General features: G+C 35.6%; 1 long non-coding RNA gene across 1 annotated transcript; it reads left to right on the top strand.

The window, feature by feature from the left end:
- The first annotated feature begins 289 nt into the window (after positions 1-289).
- Positions 290-13,730, top strand: LOC109047794. The gene is made up of 3 exons (XR_006157412.1): positions 290-537; positions 688-805; positions 13,414-13,730. It is a non-coding gene; the product is annotated as an uncharacterized LOC109047794 (long non-coding RNA).
- Positions 13,731-17,575: the final 3,845 nt, after the last annotated feature.

Below are 17,575 nucleotides of genomic sequence, written 5' to 3' on the forward strand. Positions count from 1 at the left end.
AAACTAGAATCTACTGACACTGGTCCACTATTTTTATTCATAATTGCAGCACTTATATATGCTACAAATGTCTTTCTGGTCTGATATGAGGAATGAGTTCAGTAAAAGGTGGATTCAGACTCTGGTGGATCCATCAACACACAGTGACATGCACTTTACACCATGAGCCTGCAGCAGGACTCGTGTCTTTAGTAATGTTGTCTATTCAGACATTGGTGGGTGGAGCTTGTGGAAACAGTCTCTGCCAACAAGGTGGGCTATTTGTACTTAGTGTAAATAGAGACTCCAAAATGTTCCTTCCCCTCGCTTGGGCCCCAAGTGCATATGGGTCCCTGTGCCTGTGTCCATAAAACCCATTGGATAATCCAGAACAGCTCAGACGTTATTCTGAACACATCAGCTCTGAGATCTTCAAGCTCCACAGAACTTCTACAGATTCTTTCTGTCATTGTGAAGAAACATCTTGAAGAATGAGAAGCCTGATGTGTGTGCTGTTCCTGCTGATCTTCTGCACTAAGCAGGGGACTTCTTCGGGGCGTAAGGACTTTCATTTTGAATCAAGACAAAATATATTGTTTTCAGACAGTTTATGGCAGGTTTAGTTTCATTTGTTGCATTTGCACAGGTTTGGCTAATGTTAGTTTTATACCCATTCTCTCCTAAAACTAGTTTTAATCTCACCAACAGCTCATCATGCTGAAGTTCCTCTGAGATGTTGCTTTAATTTTATTGACTTTCAAATTCCAACCCAAATGATTGTCAGTGCTGTGAAGACAGGTTCACATTGCCCTGCTCCTGGCATTGTGTAAGTATTTAAACTCTGAAATATAGAAATGTGTTCCTTTATTGATGAATCATAATGAATGATTAAATTATTTTGTGTATGCCAGCACTTTAAACAAACATTTTGAATGTGAACTTTTCCCCTCAGGGTTACGACAGCTAGAAAAGAATTTTGTGTGAGACCAGACGAGGCTTGGATAAAGAGAGTAATGAAGGATATGCAATGGAAATGAAACACAATACATATGCACAAAATAATACTGTTAATGATTTATACAACTGTAATTCCTTCTTAATTTTGTATTTTTTTTTTTATTTTTTTTTAGCTGTATCTCATCAATATTACAAGACATGTAAAAAAAAAAAAAAAAAAAAAACTGCTAAATGTTAAACCTGTTCACATTTAGCACTCAATATGCTGACATGTGCAGGATGATGATACAAATGAATATTAAAATGCTTGGATATTACCGGGTGTCTCAACATGGTGTCAAACTCCTTTGAATTTATGAATATTCATGTAAATTTGCATACATACTCATAGAGAAAGACAGAAATAATGCAATTAGCGTATGATTTACACTTATACAGAAAAATAAAAAATAAATATCAGACAGATTGTTTGTTTTTAGCTTGTTTTCAGTGCTGTGTCTGGTGGTCAGTCTTCTTAAGTTTAGTGCTTTAATTAAACACATCTGAACAGTTAATCAAGGTCTTTGGGTTTACTATAGGCTAAGTAAGGGTCAAGGATTTACACCTAATTTTTGGTGAAAGCAAAATTCAGATGATGATGAAGATATTCAGATTTAGTGCTGACAGGACGGAACAAGAGAAGCTGTGGGCCATGTTATTTTCCTGAAGTGAATTTTCAGTAAATTCTGAAAGAAATGTATTTTTCACATTCTCATGCACAACAAAGGACAAGAGAAAGAAGAAGAAAAACAATAAACACAACAGGCTTCCAGCACTTTGTACTTGGACCCCTAATAATAATTCTATACTCAGAAATGGATTTACAAGAATGTCTTTTGATAAAAATTCTCTTATATAATGAAGTACCATCATTCTGGACACATCAGTGAGATACAAAGTAGCTACACAGTGTTGTGTGTGTGTTGTTATTTTTTCATGTGAATGGCTCTAACATCCATTAATGGTTTTATTTACTCTGAGTTGAGTTGTGAAATGCTGACTGTGTGGTGATATTTGTGTGGACAATACAAAGGTTAGTTTATTTTGGCACGTTCACATCGGATGGAGGTTAAAGAGCTTAAATGCGATCAAAGAGATTTAATGCACCAGCTTCATACAATCAGAGCAGCTGTGAGAGAATGACATAAGGGAAATTAAAAATTAAGTTAAAAATTAAATTAAAAATAAATCTGTTTTATATATATATATATATAAAATAATATTATATAATGATATTTTGATTCTTACAATGGATTGTGAATATAAACAGTGGTAATGGTGAAATAATAATGGATCTGGATCTGGATCTGGATCTGGATCTGGATCTGGATCTGGGGCAGCTGTCCTAATGGTTAGAGATTTGGACTTGTAACCAGAAGGTTGCAGGTTTGAGTCTCGGTGCTGGCAGGAGTTGTAGGTGGGAGGGAGTAAATGAACAGTGCTCTCTTCCACCCTCAATACCCATGACTGAAGTGCCCTTGAGCAAGGCACTGAACCCCCAGTTGCTCCCCCGGCGCTGGATATAGCTGCCCACTGCTCCGGGTGTGTGTTCACGGTGTGTTCACTTCTCACTGCTGTGTGTGTGCACTTGGATGGGTTAAATGCAGAGCACCAATTCCGAGTATGGGTTACCATACTTGACAAATGTCACGACTTTCACTTTTCATCTGTTACATTTTCTTGAGGTATAATATTTGGGTTTTCTAAAATAAGATGCTCTAGCAGTCTCTACATTGATTAGTACTGCTGTATTGTGTCTCTTCTAGTGAAATAACACATTTTATTAATGCTAAAGCGTTATGCCAATGCTTCTTAAAACAGGAACTCTGTGACTGTGTTTTGATCAAGTATGACAGAATCAGTTTGTGTGCGCGTTTTCCTATTTTATAGAGACTGAGTCTTCTGAAGTGACATATGGCCTCTGCAGTGTCACTAATATTGAAATATATATATATATATATATATATATATATATATATATATATATATATATATATATATATATATATATATATATATATAATGATACAAATATTTATTTAATATATATTAATGAAAAATAACATTTGCTTACCAGTAAGGAATATCGATGGCTGATGTGTTTTTTAATTAATTCATCACTGGCAAGTGTGGCAAAAACAAGAGTTTATTTTAGAGCTTGATTTCAACATTTCAGTGCTTTTGTTATATTAATCACATTTATTAATCGGTTTCTGTTTTGTACCTGTAATAACTTGTCTGCTGAAAGCATGATAAATAATTAAATGTTTCTTGAGCAGCAAATCATCATATTAGAATGATTTCTGAAGATCATGTGACACTGAAGACTGGAGTAATGATGCTGAAAATTCAGCTGCGCATCACAGAAATAAATTACAGTTTAACACATATTCACATAGAAAACAGTTATATTTTAAATGGTAAAAATATTTAAAAATTTTAATGTTTTTGCTGTACTTCTGATAAAAAATGGTGTGTGTATTGAATATGCATATAAGTCAAGCCAGAAATTCAACTTTATTTATAAATGTTCTTTCTATAATATAAATACATTGTAAACAGAAATGCAAGGGGCTCTTTCTCAAAACACTGAGTTTTTATTTCTATTTGAACAAATGGTGTCTAAGTGTTTTGCAGACTTGGACTAAAGATTATATGAGTGAATGGTTTCACTGAGAGGGTCTCAATTACCACTTTTAGTGTGTAAGCACTTTTAAAAACTCTGTAATAAACAGTCTATTAAAGTGCAAGAGTCAAATGTTCGACTGTGTTTCTGACGTGTGTATATCACATTTTTTCTAAAATGATTTATGCATTTGGCTTCAGTAATTCAGTAAAATATAAATGATAAAATTATCTTCATGTAGTAACATTTTTATCCTCTACTGCATACATTTAAATGTCTTATATTTTTATTCAGATTTCAATGTTAAAGGTAGATATTTTGATAACGGGCAACGCAAAAAAAATGCATATGTATGCTGAGCTCACAACACATGCACACAACAGAAAGTAAGTGTATAAAATTGTCCCAGGTCTGAAAAATGTCAAAAGATGAGCACGCAGTGAATCCACACTCTCTCTAACACTTCTCTAACCCTGCAGCGCTCCACAGGACTAAAATGTTTGCATGCCATTTTAAAAAGTCAAATTACTGTTTTCATCTGACTCAAAATAACATTTCACAGTGAATGCAAACCATTAGATCACGCCATTTTCATCTTTAAAGGCTGCCATTTGCTGTCATTACATTTGCATATTTTAATTCTGTAAATCAGTTTAACTGGTGGCTGAATTAATCAAACTTTTTTTTAGACCAAAAAGTGTCACTAGAAAGAAGAATCGGTTTTGTTTTCTTAGATCAGGGGCTCTCAGCCCTGTTTCTGGTGGTCCAACTTAAGGTTAGTGCTTTAATTAAACACCTGAACCAGTTAATCAAGGTCTTTGGTTTTATATGTGAGTAAAGGCGTCGAGGTTAAGCACCTGATATCTGGTGACAGCACAATTCAAATTTGATCATAAGATCTTCTGATTTTGTTGATTTAATGCTGAGCTTGACAGGCCAGAAAACATGTTTTCAGAGAAGAAAAGAAAAGTGCTTGGAACATTTTCACGAGTGACAAAGCAGAAAAAGGTTGAGGAAAAGGAGAAGCTGAAAACTACTCTCATGCAATGTTGATACTCAGAAATAGATTTACATTAATGCCTTTATGTGGAATATGTCTATGTGAAGCTGCTCAGACGTTATTCTGAACACATCAGCTCTGAGATCTTCAAGCGCCACAGAACTTCTACAGATTCTTTCTGTCATTGTGAACAAACATCATGAAGAATGAGAAGCCTGATGTGTGTGCTGTTCCTGCATTTTGTAATGTTGTTAGTGGGAAATATTATGGATGTGGATCCACTTTGTAGGGTAGAGCAAAGACACCAACATGCAGTAGCTATTTTAAATGCACAAATTCAAAGGCATTTAAAAGTCCACCATGGCATGACAGTGTTTCTTTGAGTGCACTCTAGGGTGTCAAGTGGCATGAATTCTAAGTATGCTGAATTTCTGGCGTTTTGTGATGTTTTTAGGGGAAAATATTATCAACGTGGATCCACTTTGTAAGTGAGAGCAAAGACATCAACATGGAGTAGCTATTTTAATTTGACAAATTTCATCAAAGGCATTTAAAGTTTTCAAAATTTTCAAATAATTTTTGGAACCAGGCTGTAAACATGTTTTTTTTCTGCTGTAAAGTTGTGCATTTTAACATGGGGAGTCTATGGGACTGACTCCTTTTGCAGCCTGCCTCAATCGGCCAGTCAATGAATTACAGTTTAAGTCACTTCTGTGTTGGCCTCACAAGAGAGAGCGGGAGGTTGCCACTTGGTCAAAACTGAACGGCATCCTTCCGGTCTTTCTCGTGAAACCAACACGGAAGTGTTAGGTGGGCGTATATATAATAATAATAATAACAATAAAATCAACAATGACATGCACCTGCTTATTTGGAAGATGTCTTTATGGTCCTACAACTGAATTTAAAATACATTGGAACATGTTTCATAAATGAAGCATTAGAAAAAGGTAATCCACATGCATTACATGTTATTTTACTCTAGAATAATCTTACGTAAGTAAAATATGTTCTGCATTAAGTATGTATTAGATTAGTGAAAAAACAGCATTTTGTCCCGTGCCTCACCAATACCACTGTGGTGTCCTGGAGAAAGACCCTTAACTAGGTGTAACTCTGTAAAAGTTAACAGGACACTTCTGATAAAGACAGGTGGTCTTTTAGAGAACGTCCCCTGAATAGATAAAGGGCAACAATAAAAATGATATAATTAATAGACAAGGAACAAGAGAATTTTTGAATGTCATAATGCCAATATTAGCTTGAATCACAGTATAAAGGGGTGGCTTTGAGTGGCTTCTTTTAAAGTTGGTCACCGGCCCTCGTATTGAATTTGGCCATCAAAGCATTTGACATGCTTTTTATCTGCTAAATGACTAAATGTCCATCAAGGGTCTTCCTACTTAAGGGCAATCCTACTGCGACTATATTTGTCAAAGGACATGACGTTGCCGTCGGACGAATGTTTGCTGGGCTCTGTTAAAGTTTTTAAAGCATTTATACACGTTTGCATAAATTCTGCTTTCAGAACGGTCCATAACAGAGAGATATCACATCCTTAACATTGATTTTTCCTCTGAAACATGAAAATGAAAATTGAAATAAAATTGATCAGGGTTTCCGCCGGGTCTTAAAAAACCTTAAATTTAGTTGTATCAAATTTAAGGCCTTAAAAAGTCTTAAATTGTACAAGAAAGTCTTAATTATGATTTCAAGAAATAAATTCAGGGATGGAAAGACCAGAATTGCGATATGCAGAATGTGATGATTAAACTTCAAAAGGCTATGATTTCATGAGCAAAAGTGCTCATTCAAACACGCCCCCACATGTCTATGTCACGATTTGCGTAATGCTACTCAAATGTTCACGCAAAGAAAGAAGGCGTGGTTTCAGTAACTGCATAGTGTTGATGCAGTCATGTCAGGAAAACACAGTGTGTTTCTCTGCAAAAGCAAAAGCACTTTATCTGGCCTTCCAAAAGTAGATGCACTGAGGAATCATTGGTTAAGATTTATTTACAACAGAACAGCACAACCCAGATGTTCGAATTTGTGCTACGCATTTTATTGATGACAGTTATGTGAACCTAGGAGAGTAGCCTACAAGGATGGCTGCGCACAAAGGCTATTTCTAAAAAAAAAAAAAAAGGGTCAATTCCAACTTTGCTATGACAATCTGGTGCTTATTCCAAAATTGCTGAGTTGCTGAGTTGATCATGTTTGATCAATTTAGCCTTCTCAAATCATCACGACTGATAGGGGGGTGTTAGAGAATGCTAAGCACCTCAAACGAAGAGCACCCTCAGTTAAAGCTGTATCAATGGCATTTTATTGCAGATATGGCAAACTATCCAGTGCGTCATGGTTTGCACTTAGGACATCGATTTCTGTTTCAATGTGTTTTTGCAGCATTGTGTACTGTACCCAATCACAGAAATATAGACTATCTGCTGATTTCTTGACTCAGAGGTGTTTAAGTTAACATCCACTCATCGCTCAATTTTTTTTATATATTTTTTTATTTATTTACTAGGTTTTGTGTTCAGCATAAATCAACTCATTATTACGACCCCCCCCCCCCAACCAGTCAATCGTTTTTGAACAGTGAGCTTGTTAACGTTTTTTAAAGAAGCCTCTTCTGTTCACCAAGCTTGCATTTATTTGATCCAAAGTACAGCAAAACAGTAACATTTAGAAATATTTTTACTAGGCTATTTAAATTAACTGTTTTCTATTTGAATATATTTTATAATGTAATTTATTGTGATTTCAAAGCTATATTTTTAACATCATTACTCCGGTCACACAATCCTTCAGAAATCATTCTGATATTCTGGCTTGCTGCTTAAAAAACTCATCTGCTAAAATGAAATTATTATTATATTATTATTTATCATTATTATTATTATTATTATTATTATTATTATTATGTTGAAAACACTGAGTAGAATTTTTAGGTTTCTTTGATATGTTCAGAGAAATTTCATTCTTTTGTAACATTATAAACATCATCACTTTTGATCAATTTAAAGCTAAATAAAACTGACTCTAAATGGTAAATTACATTTTAACAGATATTGATTCTCTTTCTAACAGAAAACAGTTATTTTAAATAGTAAAAATAATTTCACATCACATATATGGTTTCTGCTGTTTTGTTGTGCTGAAAATACCCTGCCTCATAAATTACATTTTAACAATCGACTTTAAATAGTAAAAAATTCACAACATTAGAGGATGCCTCACAATCGAGGATTAGTTATCAATCGACTGTATGAAAGCGGGGCAAGTGCGTTAAATGCGTTAATAATTTTAACGCATTATTTTTCTCCTTAATTAATTAATCAAATTAATGCGTTAAATTACCAGTGTCATCAATTTCCTTAAAAGTGGTTAAAAGGCTGAGATGTGAAGTTTATCATTTTATACAACTTTTTGTTTTTGTGAAAACTTGTATCTGAACTGTAGATTATGCTTTTTATAGTAATTTTACAGTTTAATATGGTACTATATACATTGCCCTACCCCGCTCATATGGTACTAATTTTATTTCTGCAGGTCTTAAAAAGTCTTAAATTTGAGCTTAAAAATCCTGCAGAAACCCTGCTGATATTTTGTTTTGTGAATGGTCAACCCTTCTCCATTCTGCAGATATTGTTGCTTCTGGTGTGGCCATTGTAAATCACAGAAAGTCTACAAAATATATTGTCTTCCAAAAACTCAGGTCTTTTTTTTTTTTTTGTTAAGTAATGCATGTTTAGGCCTATTTGCCAAATCCAAAATAGCATATAAAACACGTAGTAACATTGCCTGTTCAGTCACGGAACGAGCGCTGTGTGAACAAAAGCCAGAACTAATGGCATGTGTCATAGTGATGAAGCACGTTATCGTGCAACTCTTTTACCAGGTGTTTTAAAGGCAGATCAACGTTTGCGATTAAATAATATGTGCAAACTGTAATGAGGCAGTTTCAGTTAGCTCCTCACTATCCGAGGTGCAGAACCTGAGACTGTTTGCCAGTGTAAGTGAAAGTTAACGTGCCTAGCGTTTTCGACTCATTACACGTCACATCCTGATGTCACATGTCATTATGGAGGTAAAGAGGTTGTGTGTGAACGCACACACAGATTCCGGGAAATCACTGGCAGTGTGAATGAACCAAAATCTTACGATCCGGGAAAAATTGCCGGGACACATTACCCGTGTATTATCTGGAATCTTATCAGTGTGAAAGAGGCTTAAGAATGATTAGGCCTACATGAAGTCTCGGGTCAGTTTCTTATTACTGTAATATATTTTTACATTTGTATTGCTAAAACGACTGCACCGTTGCATCGTACAATTAAAACAAAGAGGCATAGCTGTCTGTCAGGAGCACTATAATGCATCATTACACAAACAGACTAACGTTACCCTGAATGTTAATGTTTATTTTAAGCAAGTCTTGACAGGCGGCTCCAGAATCAAACCACTAAGGGTGCTTCTTAAATTAGTGAGGGTGCTCTAACTGTATACATACATACATACATACATATATATATATATATATATATATATATATATATATATAATCATACACACACACACACACACACACACACACACACACACATACGTTAAAAAAGCTGGCACTCATCTTCATCGTGATCTCACAAAGATAAGTTATTATCATTAAAGTTCTCTACGCTGCACAAAGGATCTCTTATTTACATTGCATCAACACTTTTCAATAATTAGATGGGGCGTAGCCATCTTTTTAGAAGTGAGGGGGACAGAAATATAAATAACATTACAATATAAAATTCCTGTAATCTATATCAGGGGTTTTCAAACTGTGGGCCGCAGAATTGAGCAAGGTGGGTCCCACAGTCACTTGGCTGCAGCTAAATTTGCGTTTAAATGACACACACACTCAAACAGTTCAGTCTAGGGCTGCCCGATATACAGGGCCGGCGCGTGCCTATAGGCGAACTAGGCAGCCGCCTAGGGCGGCAGCTCAGCCAGGGCGGCAAGAGAGAGAGAAGGCGAGAGAGCGAAAGCGTTTGTTTTACATTAGGTTACAATTATCGCACTTATATCAACAGCATTTTTTCCCACTCCATTAGTATAAATTTAAATTAACTTTAAATTTAGAATAAAAATTCCCGCCCGGCTGCGCCCTGCCCCCACCCCACTTAGAGCGGCATCGATATGCGTGCAAAATAGGTTAATGTATATTCAAATATGTCAAAACGAATAAAATTATCTGGTCATGAGTACAAAAGATACAAATGATTTATATCATCTTATGCGGGCTCGGGCCGGGCTCGGGCTTGCGCTCCGGTTTGCAAGGTAAACGAGCGGGCATGTGATGCGTTTCGATTAGCGTGAAAAAGATGCGAAAATGGATGCTGAGTAGGTGTAACAGAGGCTTGCCTCTGGCGATTATGTTTTGGTTGCACCAGCAACTAAAGCAAAGTCTGAGGTGTGGAAAAGTTCTGACCATGTTTATAATGAGAATAATGAGTGAATAATGACGCAGCATCAGTGAGCGCAGGAACGCGCTAAAGACCTCTACAGTGGATTCAATAATTTTCCTCCACAAAAACATGTAGGCTTAGCCTAATCTTTGTGAGTAAAGGTTTTTCAAATGATAACTAATTATTCATTGAGTCTTAAATGCATAATGTGGACAGAGTATTTACGCTAATATTGGCATTATTCTTTTATTAAATGTCAGCTGCTGGCGAAGCAAATCTGTCGGATCTTTATCTTAATTTCGTTATTGCCAAATACCCATCTTAATTTAAAATTTATCTTAATTTATTTTGTTAAAAAGACTCGTTTTTATTGGTGCGTTGGTCTATTTATAGGCTAAATGAGCCTATATGATGCCTATATTTAGAGTGCTGACATGTTACGATGTTACAGAGGACTTATTTTATTTCTTTATTCCAACTTCCAAGTGGTCTAGTCTACGTTAGTTATGAATAAATTATGTTAAAACATGTATAAATGATTCATTGTTGACACAAGGAAAAAGAGCTGTGTGTGTGTGTGCGCACATTTGAATAATGTCGGGCTGTAAACGGGTTCGGGCTTTTAAAAAGCTGTCAATCAAAATGTACTTGTCGGGCTCGGGCCGAAACCTGTCGGGCTCGGGTCCTGTCGGGCCTAACTTTTATGGCCCGATTTACAGCTCTAAGGCAGACAGCTTAGCCATAACTAGCTCGTCTGATGAGGGACAGACGGAACAGCAGGGAGAAATATTACCCTCAGAAGGTGAGGAAATATGTCACGATCCCGGCAAATGGCCAGCAGTAATAAATCCTGGACTTAAATACACTTTGGTACAGGGAGGGCCACATCAAACCAAAGGAATTATTTTCCCAAAAGACAGTTGGAACAGGAGATTTTCAGAGGCTCATTACAGTCGCACATTAGCTAAACGGGGAGAAACTTGACATTGACTTGGACATTTTCTCTGGTTTATGAAATTATATCTTTTCATGAATTAGAAAGTTTACATCAAAATGGCTTTACAATGATTTACACAAAAATTAATTCTACTCGTGTTTCGTGAATAAGGCCCTTTGTCTGTCTCTCCTCTCCTCTTCTACTGAAATGTTTAAATGTTTTGAATATTTTAGCGATTTTTTAATTTTTATTGAACAAAAATTATTTTTTATTGAAAATGAATGTGTAACCCAGGTGTTTTGCCTTATTCTCCTTATTTGCGGCTCTCCCTCCCTGTGTTCGCGTTGTCGACGGACTTGAGACAGAGTGTTAGCCTATTTTTTGCGTCACTTCCCTTTAAATATGGACCGAGCGCTGTTGCTTTGGTGTGTGTGTGTGTGCGGGAGCTGGTGTGTTGAGCTGGTGTGCTGCTGCAGGTGGGCCTTTAGCCGGTAAACATTCTATTAATTAAACTGCTGGTTTAACTATTATGTATGCCAACCTTTTAGATTGCCCCTACCTTTTCAATTGATTGCTGTTGAGTGACTTAATGATACGGGAACTGGTGAGTTGTCATTGGTTGTTATACGGTGCTAATAGTGTATTGTATGTGTATACGGATCTGTTAGCCGGTGCTGGTGCTGGCTGTACTTTAATCATACTGAGTCTGACTATATTGTGCCTATTTAAATGAGTAATACACTAATAATTAATCTTAATATTGTTGTTAAATTATGAAGTCGTCAACTACTCTTTGATTCTGAAATGCATTTTGAAGCTATTTATTGATATTGTCTATTTATAAGAGTATTCTTGCTGATTGTTAAATTATTTATATTGCTATATGCAGCATTTATATTGAATAATGTGCATGATGAAACGAATGAACTGAGATTATGATTATGATAATATGATGACTTTATTGTATTATGATTATGGTGATATAGTTGCGATGCTTGGAACCAGAGTGGTGTATTAATTGGTCCTGTTTTGTACAGGCCAGGTTCTGTGCATTGATGGCGAGCCACTAGGCCCAAAACTGATGCTTCGGAGTGCATGCATCTACCGATGTGGTAGGAGGTGCTGCAGCTGCTAATCGATACACCTGCACACACACCCTCAGAGACATTTTCACATACCTTTGGATATTTTTATACATCTATATATCGGTATTGAGCTTATGAACTGTTCCATCATGGACTTCCTGGACTCTGCCTGTCTCGAGGGCTGTGTGTTGTGAACCGCTGCAGCTTCATGCACCTTTATATGATTTAGAGAATTCTGAATTCTAAGATTTTTGTATGTTCATTAATAATTTTGAACTGAATACTTCCTATGTGCACGTGTAAATATTGTAAATGCTTGTTGTCCTTTATGTAATACAATTCACAATTGCACTGCAGCCTTGACTCTGTGTATCATTGAACTTCACCTCTTCCTCCTTGAGCCAAACTAGAATCTACTGACACTGGTCCACTATTTTTATTTATAATTGCAGCACTTATATATGCTACAAATGTCTTTCTTATCTGATATGAGGAATGAGTTCAGTAAAAGGTGGATTCAGACTCTGGTGGATGCATCAACACACAGAGACATGCACTTTACACCATGAGCCTGCAGCAGGACTCGTGTCTTTAGTAATGTTGTCTATTCAGACATTGGTGGGTGGAGCTTGTGTAAAGAGTCTCTGCCAACAAGGTGGGCTATTTGTACTTAGTGTAAATAGAGACTCCAAAATGTTCCTTCCCCTCGCTTGGGCCCCAAGTGCATATGGGTCCCTGTGCCTGTGTCCATAATACCCATTGGATAATCCAGAACAGCTCAGACGTTATTCTGAACACATCAGCTCTGAGATCTTCAAGCTCCACAGAACTTCTACAGATTCTTTCTGTCATTGTGAAGAAACATCTTGAAGAATGAGAAGGCTGATGTGTGTGCTGTTCCTGCTGATCTTCTGCACTAAGCAGGGGACTTCACAGTGTAAGGGCTTTCATTTTCAATCAAGACAAAATATATTGTTTTCAGACAGTTTATGGCAGGTTTAGTTTCATTTGTTGCATTTGCACAGGTTTGGCTAATGTTAGTTTTATACCCATTCTCTCCTAAAACTAGTTTTAATCTCACCAACAGATCATCATGCTGAAGTTCCTCTGAGATGTTGCTTTAATTTTATTGACTTTCAAATTCCAACCCAAATGATTGTCAGTGCTGTGAAGATAGGTTCACATTGCCCTGCTCCTGGCATTATGTAAGTATTTAAACCCTGAAATATAGAAATGTGTTCCTTTATTGATGAATCATAATGAATGATTAAATTATTTTGTGTATGCCAGCACTTTAAACAAACATTTTGAATGTGAACTTTTCCCCTCAGGGTTACGACACCTAGAACTGAATTTTGTGTGAGACCAGACGAGTCTTGGATAAAGAGCTTCATGGAGAGGCAGCTTTGAAAATGAAAACACAATACATATGCACAAAATAATACTGTTAATGATTTAAACAACTGTAATCCCTTCTTAATTTTGTATTTTTTATTTTTTTTTGGCTGTATCTCATCAATGTTACAAGATTTGTAAAAAAAAAAAAAAAAAAAACCTGCTAAATGCTGAACCTGTTCACATTTAGCACTCAATATGCTGACATGTGCAGGATGATGATACAAATGAATATTAAAATGCTTGGATATTAGCGGGTGTCTCAACATGGTGTCAAACTCCTTTGAATTTATGAATATTCATGTAAATTGGCATACATACTCATAGAGAAAGACAGCAATAATGCAATTAGCGTATAATTTACACTTATACAGAAAAATAATAAATAAATAACAGACAGATTGTTTGTTTCTGGCTTGTTTTAAGTGCAGTGTCTGGTGGTCAGTCTTCTTAAGTTTAGTGCTTTAATTAAACACATCTGAACAGTTAATCAAGGTCTTTGGGTTTACTATAGGCTAAGTAAGGGCCAAGGATTTACACCTAATTTGGTGTGAAAGCAAAATTCAGATGATGATGAAGATATTCAGATTGAGGTGCTGACAGGACTGAACAAGAGAAGCTGTAGGCCATGTTATTTTCCTGAAGTGAATTTTCAGTAAATTCTGAAAGAAATGTATTTTTCACATTCTCATGCACAACAAAGGACAAGAGAAAGAAGAAGAAAAACAATAAACACAACAGGCTTCCAGCACTTTGTACTTGGACCCCTAATAATAATTCTATACTCAGAAATGGATTTACAAGAATGTATTTTGATAAAAATTCTCTGATATAATGAAGTACCGTCATTCTGGACACATCAGTGAGATACAAAGTAGCTACACAGTGTTGTGTGTGTTGTTATTTTTTCATATGAATGGCTCTAACATCCATTAATGGTTTTATTTACTCTGAGCTGAGTTATGAAATGCTGACTGTGTGGTGATATTTGTGTGGACAATACAAAGGTTAGTTTATTTTGGCACGTTCACATCGGATGGAGGTTAAAGAGCTTAAATGCGAGATTTAATGCACCAGCTTCATACAATCAGAGCAGCTGTGAGAGAATGACATAAGGGAAATTAAAAATTAAGTTAAAAATTAAATTAAAAATAAATCTGTTTTATATATATATATATATAAAATAATATTATATAATGATATATTTTGATTCTTACAATGGATTGTGAATATAAACAGTGGTAATGGTGAAATAATAATGGATCTGGATCTGGATCTGGATCTGGATCTGGATCTGGGGCAGCTGTGGCCTAATGGTTAGAGATTTGGACTTGTAACCAGAAGGTCGCAGGTTCGAGTCTCAGTGCTGGCAGGAGTTGTAGGTGGGAGGGAGTAAATGAACAGCGCTCTCTTCCTCCCTCAATACCCATGGCTGAAGTGCCCTTGAGCAAGGCACTGAACCCCCAGTTGCTCCCTGGGCGCTGGATATAGCAGCCCATTACTCCGGGTGTGTGTTCACGATGTGTTCACTTCTCACTGCTGTGTGTGTGCACTTGGATGGGTTAAATGCAGAGCACCAATTTCAAGTATGGGTTACCATACTTGACAAATGTCACGACTTTCACTTTTCATCTGTTACAGTTTCTTGAGGTATAATATTTGTGTTTTCTAAAATGACAAGATGCTCTAGCAGTCTCTACATTGATTAGTACTGCTGTATTGTGTGTCTTCTAGTGAAATAATGCATTTTTATTAACGCTAAAGCATTATGTACATGCTTCTTAAAACAGGAACTCTGTGACCGTGTTTTGATCAAGTATGACAGAATCAGTTGTGTGCGTTTTCCTATTTTATGGAGACTGAGTCTTCTGAAGTGACATATGGCCTCTGCAGTGTCACTAATATTGAAATATATATATATATATATATATATATGATATATATATTATATATATATATATATATATATATATATATATATATATATATAAAATAATACAAATATTTATTTAATATATTTTAATGAAAAATAACATTTGCTTACCAGTAAGGAATATCGATGGCTGATGTGTTTTTTAATTAATTCACCACTGGCAAGTGTGGCAAAAACAAGAGTTTATTTTAGAGCTTGATTTCAGCATTCAATGCTTTTGTTATATTAATCACATTTATTAATCGGTTTATGTTTTGTACCTGTAATAACTTGTCTGCTGAAAGCATGATAAATAATTAAATGTTTCTTGAGCAGCAACATCATAATATTATACTGATTTCTGAAGATCATGTGACACTGAAGACTGGAGTAATGATGCTGAAAATTCGGCTGCAGATCACAGAAATAAATTACATTTTAACAGATATTCACATAGAAAACAGTTATATTTTAAATGTAAAAATTATTTCAAAATAAAAATGTAAAATTATTTCAAAATGTTAATGTTTTTGCTGTACTTCTGATAAAAAATGGCATGTGTATTGAATATGCATATGCCAAGTCAGAAAGTCAACTTTATTTATAAATGTTGTTTCTATAATATAAATACATTGTAAACAGAAATGCAAGGGGCTCTTTCTCAAAACACTGAGTTTAATTTCTATATGAACAAATGGTGTCTAAGTGTTTTGCAGACTTGGACTAAAGATTATATGAGTGAATGGTTTCACTGAGAGGGTCTCAAGTACCACTTTTAGTGTCTAAGCACTTTTAAAAACACTGTAATAAACAGTCTATTAAAGTGCAAGAGTCAAATGTTCGACTGTGTTTCTGACGTGTGTATATCACATTTTTTCTAAAATGATTTATGCATTTGGCTTCAGTAATTCAGTAAAATATAAATGATAAAATTATCTTCATGTAGTAACATTTTATCCTCTACTGCATACATTTAAATGTCTTATATTTTTATTCAGAAGTCAATGTTAAAGGTAGATATTTTGATAACGGGCAACGCAAAAAAAATGCATATGTATGCTGAGCTCACAACACATGCACACAACAGAAAGTAAGTGTATAAAATTGGCACGGGTCTGAAAAATGTCAAAAGATGAGCATGCAGTGAATCCACACTCTCTCTAACACTACTCTAACCCTGCAGCGCTCCACAGGACTAAAATGTTTGCATGCCATTTTAAAAAGTCAAATTACTGTTTTCATCTGACTCAAAATAACATTTCACAGTGAATGCAAACCCATAGATCACGACATTTTCATCTTTAAAGGCTGCCATTTGCTGTCATTACATTTGCATATTTTAATTCTGTAAATCAGTTTGACTGGTGGCTGAATCAATCAAACTTTTTTTTAGACCAAAAAGTGTCACTAGAAAGAAGAATCGGTTTTGTTTTCTTAGATCAGGAGCTCTCAGCCCTGTTTCTGGTGGTCCAACTTAAGGTTACTGCTTTAATTAAACACCTGAACCAGTTAATAAAGGTCTTTTGTTTTATATGTGAGTAAAGGCATCGAGGTTAAGCACCTGATATCTGGTGACAGCACAATTCAAATTTGATCATAAGATCTTCTGATTTTGTTGATTTAATGCTGAGCTTGACAGGCCAGAAAACATGTTTTCAGAGAAGAAAAGAAAAGTGTTTGGAACATTTTCACGAGTGACAAAGCAGAAAAAGGTTGAGGAGAAGGAGAAGCTAAAAACTACTCTCATGCAATGTTGATACTCAGAAATAGATTTACATTAATGCCTTTATGTGGAATATGTCTATGTGAAGCTGCTCAGTGGACGTTATTCTGAACACATCAGCTCTGAGATCTTCAAGCGCCACAGGAACTTCTACAGATTTCTTTCTGTCATTGTGAACAAACTCATGAAGAATGAGAAGCCTGATGTGTGGTGCTGTTCCTGCATTTTGTAATGTTGTTAGTGGGAAATATTATGGATGTGGATCCACTTTGTAGGGTAGAGCAAAGACACCAACATGCAGTCGCTATTTTAAATGGACAAATTCAATCAAAGGCATTTAAAAGTCCACCATGGCATGACAGTGTTTCTTTGAGTGCACTCTAGGGTGTCAAGTGGCATGAATTCTAAGTATGCTGAATTTTCTGGCGTTTGTGATGTTGTTTTTAGGGGAAAATATTATCAA

Source organism: Cyprinus carpio, chromosome B19 (genome assembly GCF_018340385.1).
Source record: "Cyprinus carpio isolate SPL01 chromosome B19, ASM1834038v1, whole genome shotgun sequence".
NCBI classification, from domain to species: domain Eukaryota; kingdom Metazoa; phylum Chordata; class Actinopteri; order Cypriniformes; family Cyprinidae; genus Cyprinus; species Cyprinus carpio.